Below are 10259 nucleotides of genomic sequence, written 5' to 3' on the forward strand. Positions count from 1 at the left end.
CCAATGAAGAAATAGAAACGATTGGACTTTGCAGACTAGTTAGAAAGACTCTTATGATAATGACAAATCCTCTCAGTTTCCTTTGATAATGATGATTTTCTGATAGTGCTTCTATGATTGTATTCCCAACAAAGCCTTTTGATGAAATTCCTGTCGTATATTTTTACAAGTTGCCTGTAATCTATTTTTTGACTAATTATCGTACCAAATATTTTGGGATGACAACAAAATATTTTTGTTTAGTAAATAAATTTAGTTTATTAATTATTAGATACATCAAAATGTCGTGGTCTCTAATAAACCGTTTTGTGTACACTTTGCCGTCACAACGAACTATCTGGTATGGTGAACAGTTGCAAACTATTTTGCATGTGCGAGGTGGGGGACAAATCGGTCTATTTTTGGTGTGTTTTTCGATTTCTTTCAACCTGTAGTTGAAATAAGGGTACAAATTATATTTCTAAGATAATTATTTTATCACAGAGTGGTCATCCAATTTAAAACAAATGTGATGTCTTTTAGTACAAATTTCTTTCAGTAGGCTACTCGTCGGAGATGTGTAACATATAAGCTCGGTAACGAGCAAATTCGTGTGTTCTCGTGTTGAAAATACACTTAGGCCCCTGCTTACCTATAGATACTTAATACGAAACTTGGACTCAAAATTAATCGTATAATTCTTTAAAATAATGCCTAGCGTGATAATAAATGCAAATTGTCTTTTCACATATATTTCTGGACGCGAATCACACCAAAGTTTCCACACCCGCCCCTAGAAATTCGCTGCCGGAGCAGCTACGTCGGATATTGTGTCATTCCATTTGCAGACCAAAATTTTAAACTATAAGTATAATGAACGGCTCCGATAGAAACAAAATAGACTTGAAAAAAAAAATACTACACCCCGACTTTGAACCTAATTTTCGACAAGACATTTTATCAAAATACTGCCTATCTTAATAAAATTCATAAGAAAGTTAATATTTTAAAGTTTCCCTATGTCTTTGTGAACTTTGTCTAGCACCATCCGCCACGTATGGCAGCACCGTGGTTGTTACACATTTCCGTTCCTTAGACTTCCGTTCCATTCACGAAATTTCTTCCACCAAATGCAGTAGTATACCAAGAGCTAAGATGTTAACACATTAAAAAAAGGTTTTTGGGAAGGGGGGGGGGGAGAGGTTGTACTAAATCACCTCCTCGCGCTTCAGTCGCCACGGAAGCGCGTAGTTACACGCGCCGCGGAAGACGCGAGACGTGGAGACGGTCGACAGCAGCAAGCGGCGACTCTGCACGCTGCCCTGCCTGCGGCGACGTGGCAGCTCCCGATTGGCCTCTCGAGGACCCCCTCCCCCCCTTCCCCTTTGATCCAGGCCGCACTGACCGATTGACCGCGGCGTGGAGGGGGAAGGAGGGGAGGTCACGTCCCTAATTGGACGCCGCCGGCCGCGCGCAGCAGGCTCGGGGCGACGCCGACCCCTCTTCCCCGCGCGGCCAGCAGCGCTCTCGTGCGCAGGAGGGGCGCACCCCCGGGAGGGGTCGAGCAGGGGTGCGGCGTGGACAACTGGAACAAAATGGCTCCCTACGAGAGGCACCCAGCAGCCACACTGCTAGGAATTACATTCAGTTACATACTTCTCCACGAAGTTTTCCCCTCAAATATAGGTAATATTAATATAAATAATTTATTTATTGATGTAATACTTCTTTAGGCACGTTATGGAAAAAATTATGAGAGTGAATTCATATAACGCGCGCGCAAAATGCAACGAAATTTTCACAATACGAAAAAAAGGGCCACATACAAAAACAAACTAAAAAGGTACAAATAAAAATTATACAAACGCTTTTAAATCTTATATACGAAACGCGCGCAAAATGCAACAAAAATTGCTTTTAAATAATATTATATTTTAGTTATTGATATTGAATACTCGTCTATATAATTAACAATATTTTATTTATTGTGAATAAGTGACATAAATTGTGCTTACAAATTGTTTTAAGGTTATTTATATATGAGGTTATGTTCCCGTATGTATAATTTTATGTTTTATAAATTATAAGTTATTACATTATTATTTAAAAAATTATTAAAATGAATAAATTAGAATAAACATTCAGCACATATGTATATAGATATTCGTTATTAACTTTAATTGATTTAGATTATTTTACTAAATAAAATAATTATTTTTATGAAAGTGTTTATTGAATAATGAGTATTTTTTAATTTTTTCATTTGATTTAAATTATACTTTACCAAACGTATTTATAATAGCACTCCAGTCCTTTATTTTTTTAAATTATTTTCATGAAAAATTAAAGTTAGTTTTTTATTACGCCAAGTAGATAAGTATAACATCTAACGCGCGTATATAAGTACTTACACGCAAACATCCCCCCCTTTTTATGTTACAATTTGACTACAATCACTACGTATATTAAACAGGAAAACTCAGAACTCACAAAAGCAAACGTGTGTGAGTGTACATCTAGTCAATTTAATCTACGTGCGGTATTTTAAAAATTGTAATAATTGAGAAATAAATAAATAAAATAACTAAAGAAATCCTGCAATAATTTTTATAAAGTTTAAAGATAAAAAGAGCAATTAATTTTTTATAAGATAAAATATAAAAATGGTTCAGAAAAAATGTCTAGGCTACATAAAAAGTCAAAAATTAATATTTAAAGTAATCGAACAAGTACATTAAGTTACAACCGTATATTAAACCTTACTAAAATATTAACGGAGAGTTCTTCTTAACTTCATTTGACTTTTTATTCGTAGAAACTACACCGTATATGTATCGATCTCCGAATTCGTTTTTTTTTTTTTTTTTACTGGTAGAAACAGGGTCAACACACACGTGGAAAAAAATCAACTGTTCTTGCTCGAGTCTTATCCAATTTTTTTAAAATATTTTTCTTGTATAAGCTTACCGAAATATTTTTTGTAAGTTCATGTTCTAAGAAAGTTAACTTTGTGTCTGTAAATTAACGAAGATAACGACACTTTTGCGAAGATTCTTGTATAAATTGTAACAAGCGCGATTCGTTAATTGAAGGTAAATATTTTTACCAGTGCATGTTCGGAGAGGTGGACTCATTGTAAGTTTTTCTTCATTGGTGACTTCACGTAGGTATCTTCAACAACAAGGTCTTTCGTTACTAGAGACATGGATCTTTCGTGGATTCATTTAACGACACGTATAGTCTCAGTCTAAAACTCAAAGTGTTATTTTTTTCGTCATTTATTTCATTTAAATGCTATTTATAAAATTTCAACTTGATAACTCATTTGCATTTGTTGTTTGTCACAAATATTTTCATTATATATTCGCTGTGTTTAGTATCATGGGTGTACAATGAAGCTCAAGTCTTCGTAATTACAATTTCCTTCCGCCCGAATTGTGATTGGGTGATCTGGATTTGGTAATGTGGTTATTGGTGTCTTGTCCTTCTGGGGTGAATCAAAATTACCTGCGGTTCATCGGGATGAATACAAGTATGTTATTGTGTTCATTCCAACTTCACCCCAAACAATTACACGAATTTTGTATGTATTAGTAGGGGCGTGTCTTTTTTGCGCGGAATAATAGGATCACTCATTAGACTGCAATAAGGCATACCTACTAGGTTATAGCGATGGTTTCCTTGCAATTGGCTGCCGTCTGCAAGAGGAGCCGTTGCCTTATTTGGCCGGGACATTTAGTTAGCGTTTATTTCCGCACTGGAATGTCTGTGATTGGTGTGCTGACAGTATACATGTACCTGAAATGAACCCAGCCAACCACGAAACACAGATGAAGGGACAACGCATTTAAAATACACACAACTAATTTAGAAATATTAGCAAAAAAAATTATTGGCCCATGCCATAAGAAAGATAAGGATAGTCCAATATTAACAAAAATTTGTTCGTATGCCGCAAAACAAACATTATTGGCTTTTGAAAAAAATTAGTTCGCTTTAGCATATTTGATGTGTAGTGACAGGGAAACAAAGGGCTGGGTTACGCGACTCTTAGCACACATGGTCATATGCAAGCTGTTTATTAATTAGCTGCCGAATCCTTGTGAATTTCGACTGGGTTTCCTGGGATTAGATACTTCTTGCTCTTCGTATTGTTTCTGTCGCAGAGAACTCCGCGTGATTTGCGGGCCAGATGCATCCACGTCACAAAAATAAACGCGTTTGAGATTTAATTTGTCACTGTATGAATTTGCGAACAATTCCAATCTCTACACAGAAAAAAAAAAAACTGTAATTTAGACAAAAGATTCCTTTGGAAACCAGTTGCCAAGAAATAGTTTGTAATACTACAAGAAAGATATTGTAACACATGGCTATGGATATATTTACATATATGAAATACGTTTTTCGAGAAAATACTGAGCATTTCTTACAAAAAATTGGCGCAAAAATTTTCAAGTTTCATTTTTTTTAAGCATATTTTTTTATGAACCATGGTTAAATTATGGAATATACAATAATTAGACTTTATTTTGTTTTATTTTGCAAAAAAACTGAACTCGAACTGATGATATTGAGAAGGAAATTTGTAGAGCCACTTTTATTTCGCGGATTCATTGGGTAACAAAGAAGACTAGAAGCACCTATACATCATCGCTTCGCATTGTTGATTGGATGTTGGATGACAGTGTCTACTGAAGCGCTTGGTGGCCCTGAGCCAGTTTTGAACAAGGATAACAAGTGATTATACAATCACGTGTAACCTGTCAAAGGATTTGACCTTGTTATCAACCAATGAGCATTCTAAAAAGTCTTGATGCAAGTTGAGTCTAGCCTGGAGTGAAATGAATCCAAGAACTACCATGGTTCTATAAATCAGCCATGGTACCTATTTGTATAAAAGGGAACCGTTTTTATTTTATTTTACTGCAATGGTTTGCGGTAAAAATTAGGTACTCACAAAAACAGAAGACCTTTATCTTATCTTGTTATTTAGTGATGAAAATATTTTGATGCAAAGTCATGGTTTCCCCCCAAAATAATAAAAACTGAAAATCGTTTAAATGGGTTTACCAAAAATATGCATTTCACTTTCACAAATTTTTAACTGTTTAAGCAGAAAAAACGCAGTGACTGATTAAACACGAGAAAAAAAAGTTTATTATAACTTTTTATACTATTAAAAACAAATACATGCAAAAAAAACTGGCTTTTTTTCTTTACAATAACAAGAGCTTTTTCCCAAGTATGTATTTAGCGGTAAAGCCAGTGCACAGTGCAATTAAACAACGCAAGGGAAAACGGAGAAAAATAAACGAAGGTCTCTAAATCCACGGTGTCTGGTTAGCATGGAAAAAAATTAAGCATTATTCATTTACCGCAGAGCGTCAGACATTGCATTGAAAGTTAAGAACGGGGCGATAAAGAGAGTAACCTTCCTCCATCCCCCTAACCTCTTGTCATTCTCTCCACGTAATAATTATCATCTTGCCTCATCGCCCTGTTTACTTCGCCCACGACGCCGCTAAAAACCTGGTCTCATTTACCATGGGCTCGTGTTGACGTCTTCTTTTTCTCAACCCAAAAAAAAAAGTGAGAAAGCCTCCACTTGTTCCTCTTTTCATCGTTCTCTTTTCCTCTACCCCTCCCCGACGGTTTCCGAGCGTTTTGACTGCCACTTAAAGTTTCGAGAAATGCCATTTTAAGGTCCGCCCCCACCCTCCCCCCTCTTTCCTTCGCCAAGCACCAAGCATTCCCACCCGCGCGGCAGTCTGCAAAACCGCCCCTCCCTCCTTCTCCAAAACGGCACTCTTTCTTAATGAATTTTAAAGTTGGTGTCTGGCGGGCAATTCCCTGAGACGTGAGGCGCATGCGCGAGCGAAACTCTCTTCCTCCCTCCCCTTCCTTATCCATATCTCCCTACCTCCCCCCCCCCCCTCTTCAGCGGACCCCTTCCCTTTGCAAGCAAGCACCATGGCGGAGACCCCAGACGCGATATTTCCCACGTCTTCGTGTCGGCACGGGCCTCGCCTGCTCGCGGGCCCCAGATCACGTCCCGTCGAGGGGGGGATGGCGGGGACCAGGGACCACCACGCGCGCGCCCGAACCAATTTATTCCATGACGTCACGCCTCCCAGCCACTTCCCATTTCGAGCACCCACTCCCTCGCCGACGCCCATAACGCGGGCGGATATGATCTCGGTCGCGCGCGGTCCATAACTCAAGCCGGCGTGCTCCGGTCGACTCTGCTTGCACGGGAGACCCTGCCGTTTTCACCCCCTTTTCTGCTTCGCCATCCGGGCTACCTTGCAAACATCCGAGTGATTCGTCTCCTTCGGTCGTTGATTTGACACGCGCTAGAAGAACTCGAACCAATTTTAACAACTGGGGCCACGATTTTTCACTAGAGGCTAGACTCAACTTGTCCATCCGAATGGAAATCGGAAAAAAATTCGCGGGTTCGATGACCTCCCAGACGGACTCGTCATCCCTATACTACATGCTCGGGCAAAACACCACCAGTTCCTTGGCTGCAGACTTGCTAGAGGTCACGAAACGAATCCGCGAATTTATTATCCCGGTCTCTTCTCAATGGTCAAAAACAAGGTCAAGTCACCATGGAGGGTAACGCATGATTGGGTAATCAATTCTTAAAATACCCAGTGAACCCATGGTCCGGTGGAGGCCTATCCAACCTCTGTTAGCTATCCAGGCTAGTACCGGAGCTGTGTCGTCGCTCACCACGTCGACTCCGCAGAGGGCTGGGGTACCCTTGGAGTCTGCTCCAAGCGATCGGGAGCACCGCTAGCAAGTACGAGTCCTACCCAATCAGAATCCTCAGCGGGACACCATTCAATCTTTCACGGATTCTTCCCGTACTACTATCAACTTGGCGTAAGTATACGAAGATCCCTGGATAATTTGTAATCTTCGTAAATTGACGGTGAAATTTTTTTTTAAACTGTGCACTTCGCCTCCGCGAAACCCGAAGTAAAATCCTGACTACGGCAATGGGTAACGACTGAACCCACGACGACCCACGCGCGGGTTGGTGTTGCAACTGTCGCCTGTCGGTTCTTGGGCGCCTCTCATCCGCACCGTGGCGTCGGCTGGAGCGCTCGGGACGGACGCGCGAGATGGGAATTCTCGCCGACGCCGGCCATAGGGGCAGCCACCCCGAGCTTAGCTGCGTGGGGGGTCGAGCTGGGAGGGACTTGGACGAGGGGGTTGCAGAGGAGGAAAATGGGGGAGAGTATGTGCGGTCTAAGCCGCCCCAACCCCGCACTCTCCTCCACCCTCTACACTCCACCCTCAAGTATCGCCGTCACCTCGACTCCCAATGCGAAAGAGGGCTTCGCTGGGATCCGAGGGGCAATGACAAGTGCAGAACGTATTTCAAATTTATGTCTGGAGAACTGCAAAATTCTCGTTACTGTTAGATAGGGACGCAAATCTTTAGGATTCGCAAGGGGGCCCACGGTAAATAGTCGCTAAGAGAGGGAAAAGGGGGGGGGGAGTTTTGCGTGTGGGTTTTCACCGACAAAGTCATCTCTGGGTAGAGACCGGAAAAATTCGCGGAGTCATTTCGTGATATGATAAAATTCAAATAATAGTACCTTTGTGCTTTTTCTGCTATTGGTTGTTCGCCATTATTGGAGTCCCTCAATCAAAGGAGTATCGAATCACGCATTACCCAGTTAAGACGCCTCACAGGTCATCAGCCAATGAACAGGTGATGTTTACCCAAGTACGCAGAGGATCGTGGAGTCTATCCTGGAGGTCAGTGAACCCGCGAATTTTTCCAGTCTCTGTCTCTGGGTACGATGCTTGTGTGTTGTGTACTGCCCGTATGTTGGCCTATAAGCACGTGATAAGCAGAAAAACTTAAAAAAAAATATATGCAAGAAGTTTTCCATGTACATAGTTTTCACTTAAAACTCGTTACACAGTAACTGGGTTGAAAACGCCTCAGTGAGGGGCTTCTTAATTCCAGGGAGGCCCGGGCCCCATGCCATCCCCCCTACCCCCGGGATATACGCCCGTGCTGTCAGAGCAACGATTAACGATTATTCTGAGGATTAGTTTTATTCTATGATAGTCACAATTGCCTATATGTAATAGCTAGGGACAAAAAAAATTCGCAGGTTCAATGACCTCTAGGATGAACTCCACAGTTCTATGTACACTCGGTCAAATTCCACCCACTCATTGGCTGCTGTCTTGTGAGACGTCCCAACGTAGCAGCCTGTGATTCGATAAAGCTTTGGTCGGGCGTTTCTCATTGGCCCAGAAACATCCAGGTGAGTTGTGAGCCAATAGCAGAGGCAGCACTGAGGTATAACTATTTGTATTTTAGCCTATCGCGAAATGAATTCGCGAATTTTCCCTGTCTCTAGTAATAGCTCTGGTCTTAGGATTTTTATTGGTCGATAGAGAGGTCACATTCCTTAGCGAGTTACACTTGCTTGGGCAACCACTTCTTCGCCTTGTTTACAAGTGGCTCAGGATCGTGAAGACCGTGTCCAGATCACTGTAGTCCAATTATCAACGTGAAGTATGTGTATGTATAATTAAAGCCAACTTTTGTACCCGATTCATGTGGGATATAATTATTGTTTTAGTTATTGTCCATCACAAAAGTAAAAATTATTTTCTTTCCCAAAATCAGGACGGGTTTGCTTGTTTATTGGCTGCTTCCATTGGACCCTCTATCATCATTCGACAACACGTTATTTGCATGTTTTTAATTGATTTCAGTACTTAGGGATTCACAAACAAGCAATTAGCAATTCTGTGCGGAAGCAAACGCATTCTGAATGGCCTGACCAAATAAAGCATTGGCCGCTCTTTCAAACGGCCGCCAATGTCGAAGCAAAAATTTACTGACGCAGAAATACCATATTGTAGTGTCGTAAGCGAACAGGTTGTTATGCGAAAAATCACTGTCTCTAAGTACAAGATGCGATTATAATGTGTAGCCGTTTACCGTCTCACCTTTTACCAAGTTGAAGTGATTTTTTTATATTCTTGTATTTTTTGGGGGGAAATTTGATTTTCTGTTAAACTTCGACACTCTGTTGTACTGTTTCGAAAAATTTCGTTTTGTAATGGGCTAGGGTCGATGAGAGATGCTCATTCTATCTCGACCGGGCCAATTATACTGCGGTTATTGTACAGCTGAACGTCGATGATTCGTCACCTAGAGTATGCTGTGTTTACAATTCATCAATTCGTTTAGCTTGACTTGTGGAGGCCTATGTGAGTGCAATATTATTATTCCTGTCAACTGACGATGATTTGGCCCTTGCTGTTTGGTCGGTGTAGCTATTATCAGTTAGATCTTGTTTTAAAAAATAGTTTCCTTGTCAATTAGTTTGGGAATAAAAATGAAAAAAATATATATGGAAGACAAATTATGCAGGTTTGAAGTAAGTGTAAAATTTTATTCGCAAGACTTTGTGCAAATGTTTGTGGGACAAAAATGGTAAGACACCGGAAAAATCCGTGGAATCGTTATTGTGATAGGCTATAATTCAATCTGTTTTACCTCTGCGTTGCTTATTGCTATTATTGGATCACAGTTCGTGTCGCGTACTGTGGACATATGTGAAACCCAAATTCAAATAAGTACCTGAATCACAGGCTAACAAGTTGAGACCTCTTACAAGTCTGCAGACCATGAACAGGTGGTGTTTGCCCGAGAATAAAGAGGACTGTCGCCTCCATCCTAGAGGTCATTGAACCAGTGAATTTTTCCGGTGATTTCGCCGTTGGTTCCTTATATATAGACACCGGAATAATTCGCGGGTTCAATGACCTCCAGAATAGCCTCCGCTACACTCTACACACTCGGGCAAATGCCATCTGTTCATTGGCTGCTGACTTGTTAGTCGTCTCGACTGAGTGTCTGTGATTCGACACTTCTTTGAGCGAGGGTCTCTAATTGGTAGAGACCTGCAAAATTCGCGGATTCATTCGGTGATAGGCTAGAATTCAATCACATATACCTCTTAGATAATTTTGCTATTGGCTTACTATTCATCTGGACGAATCTCAACCAGTTATAAACCCTCAACCAAAGAAGGATCGAATCACAGACAAACCAGCTGAGACGACTTACAAGTCGGCAGCCAATGAACTTGCGTTATTTTCCCGAGTGTACAGGGGTATGAAAAGTCTATCCTGAAGGCCATCGAAACCGCGAATTTTGCAGGTCTCTACTAATTGGCCCTCATTACTCCAGATTAACAGTGAACCAATGGCAGAAGCAGCACTAAAGT

The sequence above is a fragment of the Bacillus rossius genome, chromosome 6 (assembly GCF_032445375.1).
Source record: "Bacillus rossius redtenbacheri isolate Brsri chromosome 6, Brsri_v3, whole genome shotgun sequence".
NCBI classification, from domain to species: domain Eukaryota; kingdom Metazoa; phylum Arthropoda; class Insecta; order Phasmatodea; family Bacillidae; genus Bacillus; species Bacillus rossius.